The 18,281-nt window shown below is 47.4% G+C and overlaps 1 long non-coding RNA gene across 1 annotated transcript; it reads left to right on the forward strand.

The window, feature by feature from the left end:
• The first annotated feature begins 792 nt into the window (after nucleotides 1-792).
• LOC309326209 lies at nucleotides 793-2,948 on the forward strand. Its single transcript, XR_014150228.1, has 3 exons — nucleotides 793-1,169; nucleotides 1,325-2,142; nucleotides 2,753-2,948. It is a non-coding gene; the product is annotated as an uncharacterized lncRNA (long non-coding RNA).
• Nucleotides 2,949-18,281: the final 15,333 nt, after the last annotated feature.

An 18,281-nucleotide genomic window follows, 5' to 3' on the forward strand; every position in this document is an offset into this window, starting at 1 on the left:
CATCTTGCCTCTCTCCCCCCCCCCCGGCGAGAGAGAGAGAGAGGGAGAGAGCGCGATCAGGCCGCCGCCGCCCTTGTCAGGCAGCCCCGAGGCGGCCGAGCCGAGCCTTTTCCGCCGCCGAGGGGCTGGGGGGCTCCAGCGGCATCCTCCTCCTCCTCAGAGCAGGAGCATCAGGACCATCAAGGGGAAGGAGAAGCCGAAGACCAGGCAGGAGACCAGCAGCTCCTTGGGGAGGGGGCGGCGGACCCTCCGGCCCCTCGGAGTCATCGGGAGAGAGGGGCGAGGAGAGGGGGCGCCGGGGGGGCCGCCCCACGCTGAGCACCGCCGCGGCTCCCGGCTGCTCCTCATCCAGATGCCAGCCCCAGCCGCCGCCGCTGCTTTTCAGCTGCCCATCGCACAGCAGCGCGCCTCTCTCCGGCCGGTCCCCCGAACAGGTGCAAGGAAGAGCTGGCGGGAGGAGAAGCGGCCCCCGCTGGCAATGGCCGGCCCTCGCCTGCCCCGCGCTCCCTTTGGGGGCTGTGAGACGGGTTGGCCGCCCCGTGCCGGCGAATGAACGCTCCACTCCGGAGTGACACAGGCTCCGGAGCCTGGCCAGCTGGCTGCATAGACGCCCACATCCCCCCCCCCCCCCCATGTAGCGTGCCAGGCCCACAGCCATCAAACAGGTTCAGTCCAACAACTCGTCCTCCTTAGAAGTTACCTGGCTGCTTTTATCTTTTATTTTCAAGATATAATAATCAATCTCTTGGTTCTTTCTGGATTGAACAACTGCCCTTCAGGTGGCTTTGCTGGTCTGCACCAGAGGCTTGTGGCTTTCACTTGTGCAGTGAATTGATACAAAAGGCTTTTTTCACATTATGTATGAAAAATGTCCAAGGCCAAAATGTATTTTTAATAACTACTTTTGTTTTCTAAAATGTCCATTGTTAAGGTAAATATCACCCTGTGCTTTTCTGAAGTCACTGTTTGCAATCCCCTTCCCCATAAAACCCCACACATAGAAACGTACAACATATAAACTCCGTGTGTCCCTTGTTTTCCTCCTGACTTGTTGCAGGTTATGGGACCTCTGCTGGGCTTTTGATGTCAGAATATTGTTATGAATTTGGGGGGTCAGTTTGGATTATATCCTGTACCCCTTCCAAATCTGTGATCCTGTGGATGGGTCAGTGGCGTAGCGTGGGTTGTCAGCACCCAGGGCAAGGCAAGTAATTTGCGCCCCCTAACCCGTGGATTTGCGCCCCCTAACCCTAACCCCCAGATGTTGCGCCCGGTGCGGCCGGCCCCCCCTGCACCCCCCACGCTACGCCACTGGGATGGGTAGACTTTATAATGGCAAGCTTTCCAAACCAGTCTCTTTGGCTTTGGCTGACTAAGCACCACAATTAGCTTAACCAGAGAAGTCGCTCTGTGCTCTCCCCACTCCCCTAGCTGCTAGGTAGGAGAAGAATAGCCTGAGCTTTGGGTGTGAGCTGAGCTGGAAGTTGAATACACAGAGACATGCTTGCTTTGTGCTAAATTCAAAGCTGGGACTAATGGAGAAGTAATATCTTCTGGGGTGCTAATGCTATGAGCCTCTCCATCCTATGCTTGGCTTGTATATATGTGTAAATAAAACCATATATCCTAAAGCCTCCACTGACTCTCAGAAGGCACTGGCAGCCCTGGAGTATTTCTGCTCAAATTAGAGTTGTGTTTTACAATATGGTTACAAAAGTGTGGTGCCATCCCACTGTGCTCCTTTGGAGAATTGAAGTAGCTTTAAGAGCTATGATTTATTCACATATGTATTATCACCTTTATCCCAGGTGAAGCCCTGGCTTGGAAAGGAAGCTTAGCCTGTATTTTTCCACTGACTGCAGTCTTCCCTTCAATACTCCAAATAATCAAAATCCTACCATTTATTAATTTCTCAGGTTTAGGAGCCCCCCCCCCCAATCTATGACAATATTTTAGATTTTATTCCAGTAGTTTTGTGGTCACAGCAGAAAGCCAGAAAAGCAGAATCTTCAAGTGTGTTTTAGCAGGCTTCAGAAAATGCTGCAAGCATGGAAAGGAATTAATGCTAATGTCTTCCATAGAAGTACTTTTAGCAATGGTGTAATGAATTCACAATGCAATCTACTCAGGATTTAATTCCAAGTAAGTGTATGGCACCGCAACCTTCATTTCATTTTTTAAGAAATAACTTCAAGATGTACAGAGGCACATAGTCATGATCAAATATATTGCTTCATGTTGCCCATGGTGAGCTCCCTTGTGAAGGGGGAGCTCTGGAGATTTGTGGTAATATGTACAGAGCAGCAAAGAAACAGACCATGCTCCTCTGTAAAGCCGGGATGTCATAGAATCATAGAATAGAATCATAGAATCCTAGAGTTGGAAGAGACCACAAGGGCCATCGAGTCCAACCCCCTGCCAAGCAGGAAACACCATCAGAGCACTCCTGACATATGGTTGTCAAGCCTCTGCTTAAAGACCTCCAAAGAAGGAGACTCCACCACACTCCTTGGCAGCAAATTCCACTGTCAAACAGCTCTTACTGTCAGGAAGTTCTCCCTAATGTTTAGGTGGAATCTTTTTTCTTGTAGTTTGGAAATGTCAAATGCGAATGGCTTTGAGGGACAAACCCATCCAGCTGATTCCCAAGAGCCCAAACACTTTTGCTGAAAATAACCATCAGTTTTAAAATGTAGCAGAGATAGTGGCAGTTATTATGTTATAAAAAATAATTCTCCCTGTCCCGTTGCAGGGTGCCACCTTTCCCTATTCTGACTCTCCAGATCCTACGACCAGCTCCAGCACACCAGGTCAGAGTGCCTCCTTGCTGCTCCTGGTTCATGGGGCTCACCCCCTTTGTCCATCCCATGGCCCCAAAGGACTTCTACGTATTGGAAGAGATTGCTTCCCAATTCTGCCAGAATAAATATTCCTATCATTCAAATCTCCACCTTTATCAGGAATCCCCAGACTCACTTGACTACACTGCAAATCCATGTGTGCCTGTTTCTCTTATCTTTACACTGCCACCAGTTCTCAGGATGCTCCAAAATGTCCTAGTCTTGAAGGACAAGAAGGACTCCACCACCAATAAACACAATTCCACAATTCCAGTCATTGAGGCCATGATTGTCATGATGGCCATCTGTCATGTATGAGCCAGTTAAGATTACTGAATTGCAGGGGTTGGACTAGATGGCTTTCAGGGTCCCTTCCAATTCTATGATTTCCCTGTGTCTTATGAGCATAATATATATTTTTATAGGTTTCTGTCTTTCTTTCCAAGACCCTGACTTGGCTTTGTAAAGTCCAGAGAAATTCTTGTGCTATAATTGCCTGTCATAATCAAGAATGATCATTCTGTCAAGAAGCCTGCTGATGTCCGGGAAGTTAATTGCTTTTTTCTGGCATTCCTCTAGACTTGGGAGAGAAGGAGCAGCTGCTGGCCTTATCTCGGCATGCTAATAGGAAATGATAAGCCTGAGTTGCGCTTGCTGAACTTCATGACAGCTTTCTGCCCTTGCTATTTCAGTCAACTTGGGTTTCAAGTTCACCATAATGAGGAATAGCACAAATAATAACAACATCCAATGAGGCTTTTAAATTTTATCATTTTTGCATTTTGTACAACGTTGGAAAAGCTGGCAAGCTGAGGGCAATGAAGCAGCTGGGAAAGATGGCTGGAACTCACTCTGAGTCTGAACATTAGTAAGAAGATATTGGGCTTGCTTAATGACAGCAGTGATAGCAAAGAAGGTTTTTGGCTGGGAGTGGGAAGACTTAAAATGATAAATCATTCTCTGGCACTATCACATCCTCTAAGTCAGTGTTTCCCAACCTTGGGTCTCTAGCTGTTTTCGGACTACAATTCCCATCATTCCTGACACTGGTATTGCTAGTTAGGGATGATGGGAGTTGTATTCCAAAAGCAACTGGAGACCCAAGGTTGGGAAACACTGCTCTAAGTGACATCCCGTAGAGCTTTTCCAGGTGGTTTGGGGTCTTTTGCAATCTTGCCCATCTGCAGATGTTAAGTTACTCTCGGAGAGGCACATTGTTACAGGATGGATGGTGGTTAATGGATTGAGGTTGAATCCTGACAAGACAGTAGTACTTTTCTGGGGGACAGTGGGTCCTGAATGGGGTAACTGTGCCCCTAAAGGGGGTCATTTTGGACTCACAGCTGTCTATGGAGGCACAGGTCAATTCTGTGTCCAGGGCAGCTGTCTATCAGCTCCATCTGGTACATTGGCTGAGACCCTACTTCCCACAGTCTGTCTCACCAGAGTGGTGATCTGCCACTTGGATTACTGCAATATGCTCTATGTGGGGCCACCTTTGAAGGTTACTCAGAAACTACAGCTAATACAGAATGCAGCAGCTAGATTGATGGCTGAGAGCAGCTGTCAGGTCCATATACCACCAGTCCTAAAGTATCTACATTGGATTCCAGTATGTTTCCAAGCATAATTCAAAGTGATCTGAGGACCTTCTGGTTGTGTCCTCACTGCGAGAAGTGACATTACAGGGGACCAGGCAGAGGGCCTTCTTTGAATGCCCTCCTGTCAGATTTCTAACAAACAACTATTTTGACTTTTAGAAGGCATCTCAAGGGAATTTTTTTCATGGTTGATGTTTTATTGTGTTTTATATTTTGTTGTGAGCCACCCAGAGTGGCTGGGGCAACTCAGTCAAATGGGCAGCATATAACTAATAAAATTTTTGTTGTTTATTAAACATTTTGAGGCTCACATTGCTCACATCCATTGCAACACACACATCACACCACCATTCAGCTGTTGCTTCTGATGAGTCTATGGAAGTGTCCTGATCACTCACAGATCCAGAAGTGGTGAATGACTTCCAGTTGTTGCAGCCTGATAATGTGGACAAGATGCTTGGACGAGGAAGGCCTACCACATGTGCACTTGTTCCTCATGGAGTACTTGGTAAATGCTAATAATAATAATAATAATAATAATAATAATAATAATTTATTATTTGTACCCCGCCCATCTGGCTAGGTTTCCCCACTCTGGGCGGCTTCCATAAAAACCAAAAATACACTAAAATATCACAGATTAAAAACTTCCCTGAACAGGGCTGCCTTGAGATGTCTTCTGAATGTCAGGTAGTTATTTATCGCTTTGACATCTGATGGGAGGGCGTTCCACAGGGCAGGCGCCACTACCGAGAAGGCCCTCTGTCTGGTTCCCTGTAGCTTTGCTTCTCGCAATGAGGGAACCACCAGAAGGCCCTCAGAGCTGCACCTCAGCCTCCGGGCAGAACGATGGGGGTGGAGACGCTCCTTCAGGTATACTGGGCTGAGGCCATTTAGGGCTTTAAAGGTCAACACCAGCACTTTGAATTGTGCTCGGAAACGTACTGGGAGCCAATGTAGGTCTTTCAAGACCGGTGTTATGTGGTCTCGGCGGCCGCCCCCAGTCACCAGTCTAGCTGCCGCATTCTGGATTAGTTGTAGTTTCCGAGTCACCTTCAAAGGTAGCCCCACGTAGAGCGCATTGCAGTAGTCCAAGCGGGAGATAACTAGAGCATGCACCACTCTGGCGAGACAGTCCGCGGGCAGGTAGGGTCTCAGCCTGCGTACCAGGTGGAGTTGGTAAACAGCTGCCCTGGATACAGAATTGACCTGTGCCTCCATGGACAGCTGTGAGTCCAAAATGACTCCCAGGCTGCGCACCTGGTCCTTCAGGGGCACAGTTACCCTATTCAGGACCAGGGAGTCCTCCACACCAGCCCGCCCCCTGTCCCCCCAAAACAGTACTTCTGTCTTGTCAGGATTCAACCTCAATCCATTAGCCGCCATCCATCCTCCAACCGCCTCCAGGCACTCACACAGGACCTTCACCGCCTTCACTGGTTCTGATTTGAAAGAGAGGTAGAGCTGGGTATCATCTGCATATTGATGGACACCCAGTCCAAACCCCCTGATGATCTCTCCCAGCGACTTCATATAGATGTTAAAAAGCATGGGGGAGAGGACGGAATCCTGAGGCACCCCACAAGTGAGGGCCCAGGGGTCTGAACACTCATCCCCCACCACCACTCTCTGAACACGGCCCAGGAGGAAGGAGCGAAACCACTGTATAACAGTGCCCCCAGCTCCCAGCCCCTCTAGACGGTCCAGAAGGATGTTATGGTCGATTGTATCAAAGGCCGCTGAGAGATCCAGCAAAACTAGGAGACAACTCTCACCTTTGTCCCCAGCCGCCGGAGATCATCGACCAGAGCGACCAAGGCAGTTTCAGTCCCATGATGAGGCCTGAATCCCAATTGCCCTTTGCTGGATGGATGAAAAGGTGCCGTTAGGGCATGGCGGATGCCCAGTCCCAAAAGATACCGCTCAAACGTGCCTGACGTGAACTGCGGTCCGTTGTCGGAGACAAGGACATCAGGACACCCATGCATTGCAAACAGGCCTCGCAGCACCCGGATGACGGCCTCCGTAGTGGTGGAGGGCATCAGGGCCACCTCCAGCCATTTGGAATAGGCATCCACCACTACCATAAAGGTCCGGCTGTGAAAGGGGCCAGCCAGATCGATGTGCACCCTCGACCAGGGTGTCTTTGGCGTCTCCCAGGTGTGTCCCTTACTTGCCGGTGGTGCAGGCCTCGACTCTTGGCACGCTTGACAGGCGGACACCCAGGCAGTGATGGCATCGTCCATATTAGGCCACCAGACGTAACACCGAGCCAACGCCTTCATTTTGACAATTCCCGGGTGGCCAACGTGCAGAGCCTCCAGGACGCGCTGACGGAGTCCCTGGGGAATCACGACGTGGTCTCCCCACAGCAGACAGCTGCGATGAGCCGAGAGTTCATGTTGTCTGGTTGCGAAGGGCTGGAACTCCGATGCAAAAGGCCCTTGTGGCCACCTCCTCCACACCCAGTTGAGCACCCGGCTGATGGTGCGATCCTGGGCAGACGCGGAGGCCACAGTGGCAGCCAATACAGGCGCTGCCAGAAGATCCTCAATCAGGAGGAGCGATGAAGCTGGAGCCGGGTCTTCCACAAATGCTGGAAGAGGGCAACGGCTGAGGGCGTCGGCATGGCCCATCGATTTCCCCGGGCGATGGACGAGCCGGTAGTGGTAGGCAGCCAGGAAAACAGTCCATCACAGCATGCGTGGCGAGAGGACCGGTGGAGTTGGACGATCACCGGCAAGGAGGCCCAGGAGTGGCTTGTGGTCAGTGATGAGGTCAAAAGTCCTGCCATAGAGGTATTCATGGAACCTCTTCACTCCAGCCACAAGTGCCAGTGCCTCCTTGTCGAGCTGGCTGCAATTCCGTTCCGTCGGAGATAGCGTCCTGGAAAAGTAGGCGAGCGGTGCTTCTCTTCCGTCTGGAAAACGGTGACTAAGGACAGCGCCGATGCCAAAAGGTGAGGCGTCACAGGCAAGGACCAGCGGCCTGGATTCACTGTACTGTACCAGCACACGGTCCGATGAAAGGAGAGCCTTGACCGCGTTGAAGGCCGCCGTCTCCCGATGACCCCAGGCCCAAGGCGTCTTTGTGCTAAGGAGTCGGTGAAGAGGCTCAGCCACTGTGGCTTTGTGGGGCAGGAACATGTTATAAAAGTTCAGCAGCTCCAGGAACGCCTGCAACTCCGTCTTGTTCTTTGGGATGGGGGCCTGCTGGATAGCGCGGATCTTGGATGTGGTCGGGTGGAGGCCGGAGGCGTCGATAAGATAGCCCAGGAAGTCTACCTGTGGAACGGCGATCTGGCACTTCTCCCTCTTTACCTTGAGCCCGGCCTCTTGGAACCTGGTCAGCACGGCACGGAGGCGCTCGAACAGCTGCTGGTGTGAGTCTGCGGACACCAAGACGTCATCAAAATATGGTACCACGCCCGGAAGCCCTTGCAGGAGACGCTCCATAAGGCTTTGGAAGATGCCAGGAACCACACTCACCCTGAACTGCAACCGGCGGCAACGGAATGCCCCTCGGTGGGTGACAATCGTCTGGGCTTCAGCAGTGGCATCATCGACGGGCAGTTGTTGATAGGCTTGGGCAAGGTCCAGCTTAGCGAAGACCTTACCCTCACCCAGGGAATGCAGCAGGTGTTGGACAACAGGAACCGGATAAGCGTGCTGCTGAAGTGCCTTGTTGATCGTGCACTTGTAGTCAGCGCAGATTCGCACCGACCCGTCTGGCTTGACAGGCGTGACGATGGGGGTTTCCCACTTGGCGTGGTCAACCGGCTCCAAAACTCCTTGGGCGATCAGTTTGTCCAGTTGTTCGTCCACCTTAGCCTTGAGAGCAAAGGGAACCCGGCGTGGCTTTAGCTTGATGGGGGCGACTTGTGGATCAAGGCTAAAGGAGATGGGCGTACCTGTATATTGCCCCAAGGTGCCGTCAAAAACCTCTGCAAAGTCTTTGACCAGACCCTCAGTCTCTGCATTAGAGATGCAGTTGATGCCGGTGACTTCCAGGCCGAGGGCATCAAACCAGTCTAGCCCTAGGAGGCTTGGCCGCTGACCTTCGATCACCACCAGTCGGAGCAGGCCCGAAAAATCCTTGAAGGTGATCCGGAACCGGCCAACGCCTACCACGGGAATGTCGTTTCCCTGGTAGTCTCTCAGGTGTACGCGGTGAGAGTCGAGTTGCCTTTTGGACACTCTGGGTAACCAGTCTTTTGATGGTGCTCCAAGACACGATGGACAGGGCAGACCCGGTGTCGATCTCCATGTCACATGGAGCTCATTCAATGAGCACCGTGACGTTCAGCTTGCGTCGCGTAGGCGAGTCGGTTTGGCCAATCGTGGTTCCAGACGGGCAGCGGCAGTTGGTGAGAGCGAAACAACTTTCCTTGGCAGACTGGAGTGAAGACTTGGATTTGCGAGTCGGTGAGGGGGGGGGGTTGTCAGACGGAGCCGATCGGCAGACCTTAGCGATGTGGCCCCTTCTGGAACACTTCCTACAGATGGCGTCTCTGAATCGACACTTGGCACGGGAATGGTTGCCTCCGCAGCCGGCACATTCTGATTGGCCCTTGGACTTCTGTTGGAACTTCCTGCGCTCCCGCTTTGTCTGGTGCACGTCATCGTCTTCACTGGAGGATGCCTCATCACTGCTGGCCTCTTCATGATGCACCGGAACTGGCTCCCTAGCAAGACGCGGGCTGCTGGACTTGCGGATCTCCTGGGCGGAGCGTTCAGCAGCTTCTGAGGCCACAGCCTCCTCAATGGCTTTCTGCAGCGTGAGGTCTGGCTTGGTGAGGAGACACCGTTGCAGATGGATGTCCCGGACCCCGCAGACGATTCGATCCATCAGGGCATCGTCTAAGTCTCGGAACTCGCAGTGCATTGCAGCCTGTCGCAGGGCGGTGGTGTAGTTGTTGATTGACTCCCCCTCTGCCTGGTTCTGGTGGTAGAACGCATGGCGGGCAGCAATCTTAGACGGCTTTGGTGCGTAGTGGTTGCGGAGCTTCTCTTGGATTGTGTCCCACGGTGTTGCCTGGACTGCTTCAGGCGCAACCAATGCTCGGGCCGTCTCAAACACCTCAGGCCTACAGAGGCTGAGGAATAGGCCCCGCTTCCGCTCCTTTGATACTTCTGTCAGCTCGTTGGCTTGGAGGTAGCAGTCGAACCGAGCGAGGTAGGAGTCCCATGATTCAGAGGCTGGCGCAAACGGCGGTAGAGGCACAAGTGAAGCCATGATTCCGATACCGGCGTGAAGGGCGATGGATGGAACACAGTCCTCTAGCCAGAACAGTCAGCTCTGAATTGGTTCTGTCCAGTGATTTCGCTCAGTGATTTCGCTCTGTGATTCAGCTCAGTGATTCAGCTCGGTTCAGAGGCTGGCCGCATCTGGCTGTGCTCTGATGTCCATCCATCCCACCTTCGTAGCCAGTGTTAAGTTGTGGGTTGACATAGCAGACGACACAGCGATTTCTCCAAAGCAGCTCTTTATTTTGTAAGCTGGAATAGAACTGACTAGCAAACAGCTCAGCCGGCCTGCTTTTATAGGCAGCCGGCTGTCAACATTGTAGCAACAACAACCCAGAGTTTCCCGCCTAAAATAACTGACGTGGACTTGAGTGAAAACTATCTACAGACCTGAGTGAAAACTATCTACAGTATCCCCCTGCTGGCCCAGGGTGAAACTTCACTACATAACAGAACTTGTCCCAGCCATTGTGTTGGCTGGGGCCCCACTCCCAGGCAGCCCTGATCCCGCCCCTTAAAAACAAAACACAAACTATACAGAACCAATAAAACAACAACAACAACAAAAAGGAACAGAACAATTATACTAAAATTAATCCCCAACCAAATATCCATCCCACCCACCCCCGACAATGGAAAAAAGGAAAAAAAGAAATAAAAATTTAAATTGCCACTGACTGCTTGAGGACATCTTAAAGCACATTAACCACCTGGAACAGGGAAGCAATGGCAGAACACTTCCCACCCTTCCCAAAAAGTTTGTTCCAAATAAGGGCCTGGGCCACGCTCCCTGGGCCAGCTGGAAAAGGCCCTGGAAGGGAGCAGGCCCTGCAGTCCTCACCCAGCTGATGGTCCGAGGCCTCACTGCAGCAGGAGTCCCTTTGTAGCTGGGAGAGAGGGCCTGGGCCAGTTGGAAAAGGCCCTGGAAGGGAGCAGGCCCTGCAGTCCTCACCCAGCCGATGGTCCCCCTTGAGCGATACCCCCTTGAGCGAGAAGGATGCTCTCAGCTCCATTAAAAGAGGCAGTGACACTAATGCCCATGACAATCTCAATAATAATCAGCTGGTTGCCAACGTTTCCTTCTGGGCAAGACCCGTTGCTATATAAATTCAGACATTTTGGATGAGAAGGTTTCAAGGCGCCTTTCAGTCGGATTTAAAGATTTGGATTTGGTTCTGAAACCTCATTGGTCACCTTAATGCATTACCTACACTGGGAGAGAGTGCAATGCTGTTGATTCTCATGGACTTCTTGGCAGCTTTTGATACTACAGACATTTTATGCTTCTGAATAGGGTGAATAGACTGACAACTGGGGGCTGCTAAGGAAGCCCAGCTTGACCCAAGACCTAGGTCAGCACTGGTTTCTGTTGGATTCAGAAGTTAAACCCAGGGTTAAACCAATCCTCAAGGGTAGTAGCTGCCACCACTTCAGTTTCTGTCCAAGCAGCCTAAGCCAGGAGATTCAGGTTGCATGCCAGACACCTACAAGATGCAAAGCTAAAAGTACCCCTCTCTGCTATTTGAAGCCTCAGGCAAAATAAGCCAAATTACACAGCAGCCAATGTGAACAGAGAAAGACGAGACACTGGTTTATAGAATTGAGGCTTTACTCAAAAGTAAATACACCAACTTGAAGAATATAACTAATAATTAATATAGCAACACAGCATGACAACTTGCTACAAAACATGAATAAAGGAATAAGGAAAATACTGGTTAAGAATTTAAGAACATTTATAAAATAAAAAACAACCCCACAGAAAATATTAAAGCTAACTGTTTAAGTAGCCTAATACATTACCAATACTTGTCCAACTTTCAAGGAGATGTTGCTCAGGTGTCTCATCAGGAAAGCAATACAAACAATGGGGCTGAAAGTGGGATGAAGAAGTGACTTACACCCTTTTGCACAGCAGCTGCCTTGATTCTTTCCTGCCGATCAGAAGATGTTTCATAGAGTTAGAGAGTTGGAAGGGACCCCAAGGGTCATCTAGTCCAACCCCCTGCAATACAGGAATTTATGCTATAACTTTCCAAAACTCTGAGTCTGGAGATGAACCTGTGACTTCCTGGCTGAGAAATGTTTGGCCAATTAGCAGACTAGGCACTAGATCATGCAGGTGCAATGAATTGGCAAAAGCTAGCCGCTAGCAGAAAGAAAGAGAAGCTGCTCTCTCCTGATTTTGGCACTTTAGCTAGAAGTGTAAGCTCCTTACTAAACCAAAGTTTTGAGAACAGGCCTGGTATATACAAGATCTTGACAGAGGCAGTGCATTTAGGTGGTTCTATTCCTACTTGGATAACTGAATTCAGAAGCTGGGGCTGTGGGTCTATTTCTTTGTTTAATTTATTATTTGCTTCCCGTAAAATACCTTTAAGCAATTTAAAAGTAGAAACAGTAAAAATATATTTAAAAATGGAAACACACATATAAATACAATTTAAACCCAGTGTGGGTAAAAACAGGAATAAAAATCTCCACTTAAGAAGTTTTTTGGAAGAGAAAGGGCACCAACAGGCATGGAAAAGATGCTAAAGGCAAAGTGCCTGTGATATGTAATGGCAACAAGCTCATTGGAACTGGGGTTCCAATTCCTGTACTGTACAGAGCAGACCTCTTGATGAGATGATATCTGCAGAGGAAAGTGCTCAGTTACACATATAAGGGATACGACAGTCTTTTCAATCCATGCAATGGCGTCTTTGTCCCCTGTACTTTTATGTAAAGTCCAAGTTTACATGAAGCTGTTCCATTAGGTCGTCCAGAGGTTTGGGGGTCCAGAGTAGTTTAAGATCTGAGAGGCCTTTATTTTAGCTAGTTTGAAGCTGTGTGAGACTTTTGTGAAAATGATACAAAACGGAAGAAAAAACTTAAATAGATCATGCGTTTTCTGGGGGAAACTGCAGCAGACAAAGAGAGAGCCTGTATTCTTCATGCAGTTGAAGTAAAACACAAACCTTTCACATCTTCATTGATTATTGCTAATTACAACAACTGCTCCCCCAGGAGCACCCCTGTGGGCAGAGGTGCATGCCAGCAACCCAGTAATTCTCTCTCTTAAAAACCAATTTATCATAGGCTTGTCCTCTCCAGTGCTTTTCTAAATGGAAAATTTCAGTTTGCCTATACTTCAGAAAGGAACATTCTGGTAACAAGGCCTATTGCTTACTAGAGAAGAAAATACAAATAGATATATTTTTAAAAGATTGAAGTCTTAAAGCACATTCAGCTGCCTAGCCAAATAGTCATGAAGATGCAAATCAGATTTGTTTAGATGATGATGATGATGATGATGATGATGATGATGATTTCTGTCTTACAGTAACTATTTATCAGAATAAGCAATCAGTTCAATACTAAGTTTTGGTTTAATTATTATGGAGCAAAATAAGAGGCACCACTTCCTTCTCAAATCCCTCCTTTTTTCCAATGCAGTTTTTCTGTGCACACTTAGTAAGCAAAGCCCATTGAGATGCTCCCCGGTCATCGTCAACCTTAACCAGGTCTTTACTCTACACAAGGCACTGAATGACCACTCTATGGTACAAGTGGTGCCTGGCTGAGCAAGAGAGATGAGCAAAATGAGTCACAACATCATCCAAAGTGACCTCAGCAAGCATATCAATTTCAAATATTCTGATTATTTTACTGCCCCCACCCCCCACCCTCTGCCCACGCCCATGAACTGTCTGCAAACATAACATTATATAAACATGACTGGCTGGTGGGAAGGACACCCTTTCCTGGAGCCCTATACGTAAGCCCTTCCCTGGCACAGCGCTTTTATTACCTTGGATAGTTTTTTTTAAAAAATAGCATTCAGCTAAAAAATGCACTAGACTAAGGAGATTTATGTTTGAAGCAAAAACTCTCTCTCTCGGTTCTTCATTTGCACACACACTCACACAGCCTGCTGACAGCTTTCTGAAATGCTTTATTCTTACTCTGCAGGTTATTTGGCTTGTATAAATGCTTCAGTCATCCTCAGCTCAGCTCCCAGGCTTGAACAAAGGATTTTAAAACAAACAGCAGAAAATGTGCTGGAAGCTGTTTTGAGTCATCTTCTCATGAAACTGCAGAACTGGAAGGAATCTTGAGGTTGCCTAAGGTCACAAACACTTGGGCTGCAATCCCGTGTACACTTTTTTGAGAGTAATTCTCATTGAAGTCAAGGCGATTGACTTCTTAATAGGTATGTATAGGATTGCACTGTTAAAGCTAAATGCATACAGTGGTACCTCGGGTTAAGTACTTACCGGTAATTCATTCTGGAGGTCCATTCTTAACCTGAAACTATTCTTAACCTGAAGCCCCACTTTAGCTACTGGGGCCTCCTGCTGCCACCGTGCCACCACTGTGCAATATCTGTTCTCATCCTGAAGCAAAGTTCTTAACCCGAGGTACTATTTCTGGGTTAGCGGAGTCTGTAACCTGAAGCGTATGTAACCCGAGGTACCACTGTATTCAGAAAGATTACATAGTACAGCCCATAGTATAGAATGCAGGTACAGGAGTGCCAACTTGAATAAGATATTGGTGGGTCAAGTAAACCCCGCCCTGCATAATTGATCACAAAACATGGCATACACATACCATTTGAATGCTATGCCCATCAACTGGGGGGGGGGGGTTGGTTTCAAATATATTACTGGTGGCTTGAAAGGACCCTGACCCCTAGGAAGTGGCTCCTATGTGCAGATGGGGGAATGACAAGTTTGATCTTTTCCCAAGTAAATGCTCTGCATCTAGAAAGCTAGCATATCACAGGGAAATATGCTAGCTAAGCCTTCTCCCTAATATGGTAAGCACGAGAGATAATTGCAAATGCTGAAACTACATTTTGAAGTGTTACAGTCCTATAATGGCTATACCATATGACATTTCTGAGCATGTACCTGGGCAGTAAGGTCATTAAACATATATGCCCAAGTAATGACAACAGGAAAATAGAAGCCTTTGATCAGGATTATATGGTTTGCACATGCCAAACCCAGAGGGTACCAACCTGTAGAGCCAGGAACATACATGCAGTTTGATCCCGTTCATATCAACTGAGACGTGTACCTTGCTGAGTTTAATACGCCTTCATTCACAGGATGGTAGAAGTGCAGTCTGATCCCACAAATGTTTGCATCTTCCTATGTTCAACAGGGTTTACTTCCAGATTAGTGTAGTTAGGATTGTAGTCTTAATAAGATCAATTCAGATTATATCTGTAAGCAATGGTGCTTATGGGAGGGGGGGGGGGAGAATCTGGCCTGGAGTCATCTTAATGGGCAGTATGTCCGCCATCTCCGCTGGCTTGGTCATGTGCACAGAATGGAAGATGGCAGGATCCCCAAGGATGTGCTCCACAGGAAGCTGGCTTCAGGCACGAGGCCCACTGGCAGACCAACTCTCTGTGTTACAAAGATGTCTGCAAACATGACACGAAGGCTGGTAGCATCAGCCCTTGCCTGGGGACAGTCAGTCAGTCAGGTCATGCATTAATAGCAGTGACCAGAGAAGGAATGACGGCTGGGAGGAGCACAGAGAGAAGAAACACTCATCTTAAGCAGCACAACTGTCTTCATTTGCCCCCGCTGCAATAAAACATCTCTCTTCTGTATTGGTCTTTACAGCAATGGTTTGACTTCATCCTCAAAGGAGCGTTCCTCCACTGATTCCTGAGACAGACTGACGGATGCCAACAACTAATGGGCAGAAATCAGCTGGGGAAGCTTTTCACAGCACTGAGACAAACCTGATCTCATGTTAATGTGTGCGCATTAACGGTACTTCTATTAAAAGTACAGGCTGGTTGAAAATCTGCGCTTCTAAAAAAAGCTTTATTTTGGATAAATGAGATATTAAGTTCTCAGGGATTTATAGTATGCTGCCTCTTGTTTTGCTACATAATAATGAAATCAAAGATTTAGTATTGAACTGGTTGCTTATTCTGATAAATAGCAGTTACTGTAAGACAGAAATGATGTAGTTGGTCAAGGGAGCTGTGGACCCAAAACGGTTAAACATCTTTGGGATAAGCGATACTTTAGAAGAGGGCGATATCCCCAGATCCTGGGGGAGAGAACAGCGTCTCTTTGACTCCAGTGCAATTAGCTCCCCTTCAGAGTAAGCAGGGGGGCATCTCAAGGGCAGGGATACAAGGCTCCAGGGACGTGAATCATCTTAAGGCAAGTGGATCCTTGAGTCTCCCTGCACTTCTGTGGAGCGTACCTTCCTCCACTGCGTGCAACTGGGTGCAAGCCTCCCCTCACCCTCCTCCCCCCCCTCCCAGGGATTGCAGGGCTTTTGAGTAAACCAAACCAGAAGGGCTTGTTTGTTTTTGATATGGATTACATATGATTATCTCTGTGACACCTGATTTGAAAACATTGTGCTAATATTAATTTCTGCACCTTGGTTCAAATTCCAGAAAGCTTTCATAGTATCTGCTTACATCTTTTGACTCTCACCGATAACAAATTTGTGCTTGCTAGACAGGCCTTTAGCCACCAATGTATATCTGATGAGAACCAACTTTCAGAAGACTTAATGACTGATTATGTGGTCTTTGTAGTCTAGAGATGTACCACAGAGATCTACCAAAATCCTTGTAGCACAGCCAGAGTCACACAGTGTCTTCTATATGCCTTCTGAGGCTGCCAGTTCACATGACAGATCTGTTGTAATCTACTTGATCATCAAGAAACATTTATTTTGGAAACCTGCTGGCTTAATAGGGTATTTGTTTTTATGGGCTTTGAACTTAACCTTGCTTGTCAGGATTTTTTTGCTGGAAGCCTCAGGGTAGAGGGATCATAGAAACATCCACTGGAAATAGATTTTGTGTTCAAGACCAGACTGAACTAAATTGCTTGAGTTTATAGGAAGCTAGATTTCTGTGCACAAGCTCTCTTTCTTGCACCTCTACGAATTTGGACTTGGGATAGAGCTTTGAGCAGTTTAACATTTGTAAAAGTCAGATAAAACAGGCAATAGGAAGCACTGACTTTTTTGTTTCCTGGTTCCCATGCCCTTTGTGTGACAACACAGGTTCAGCAAATAGCAAACACACAGGTGCATGTCATTGGCAGCTTAATGAGCCACTCTGACCATTGTTGGAAATCAAGCTGCACAAAACCTTGTGACAGAATACTAACCTAAGGGACGAACTACAGGCCTGGGGGGGGGGGAGGCAGGAGGACAGGGGGGCAGACACTATCAGAATTAGGAATGTGGCAAATGGGAAAGACTTTTAACCCTTGTTCCAATACATTTGCCCCCTTAAAGCTGCTATTTGCTGCAGGTAAAAAGTTGCTATTAGCAAATAGAAACCTCAAGATGGGATTTTGGTGTGGGGTGGGGAAAGGGTTAAATCCCACTTCCCACATGTCTTAGTTCCAATCCTGGATCACTCATACAAGCTGCTTTTAAAAACAACAACCAACAACCCTAGACACATTAAATACAGTTACCCATTTTATTTCACCTGAAGAGTAGCTCTAATAAGATAGTATTGCTAAAGCAATATTCTTTTTTAATATTTTGTTTTCCAGTTTTTAATTTTTATAAGACATTCAATACAAATATCTCATTTGACTTCCCTCCCCCCTTTAATGATTCCTTCAGTTATAATTTTCTTCCTGCTTCTCCTCAACAGACCAGTTTCATTTACTCTATCACTTTTTCCAGTGCTTTTTTTCTGGGGGGATGCAGGGCTACACATACCCCTAAATATTTTGTGAATCTAAGTTTGGCCTCATTGAGGGGCAGTATTTCAATATGAGTAGGAAAATGAGAGTACCCTTAAAATTTTTTAGGGAAAAAAAGCACTGACTCTTTCTTAGTCAATAGTTTTAACTACGAGTTTTAAGATAATCTTGCTAATGAATTTAATTGTTTACAATAACTTTTCAAATAATTTGCATATTTCCCCCATTCTTTGTTAAAAGTTGTTTCTTCTTGGTTTCTGATTCTCCCAGTGAGTTTTGCTATTTCAGCATGGTCCACCAGTTTTATCAGCCACTCTTCCCTGGTTGGAACTGTATCTTCCTTCCATTTCTGGAACAATATTCTATTTTTTTAAAAAATATAATTTTTATTAACCGACCAATCAAATCAAATCAAATCACATCACATCACATAAATTCCGAATTACAAAGCCGAATTTTAAATTTTTGTTGAGGGGACCCATATTTCAAGTTTCAAAGGGGGATTCCGATCATCTTCTTGCTACTGCGTTCATATCCAAATCAGTCCAGATAAAGTTCATAATTCTATCCAGTCTTATCTTGCTGTTTCCACATCTCATCTTGTTCGTACATTTTTTCTTTTTCCTTTATGCTCTCTTCTGATAATCTCCTTAAGCAGATAAACACCAATTATATCCTGTGTGGATTTTTCCGTTCGACCAATCCTCATATCGAGATGGTTTCCATATATCATCACTTTCATAAATAACATCGCTCTTTCCATCATTAATCTCAGGGTCTGTCGTTCTTAAGTCCCACTGAGGAGTCTCACCCACAGTATAAAAACAGCTCTTTCCTCCTCCCAGACTCAAGTCCTCCGACAGAGCTTACCAATATGGTGACGGTATTTTTAAC

The sequence above is a fragment of the Podarcis erhardii genome (genome assembly GCF_964252035.2).
Source record: "Podarcis erhardii genome assembly, chromosome: 12".
NCBI classification, from domain to species: Eukaryota; Metazoa; Chordata; class Lepidosauria; order Squamata; family Lacertidae; genus Podarcis; species Podarcis erhardii.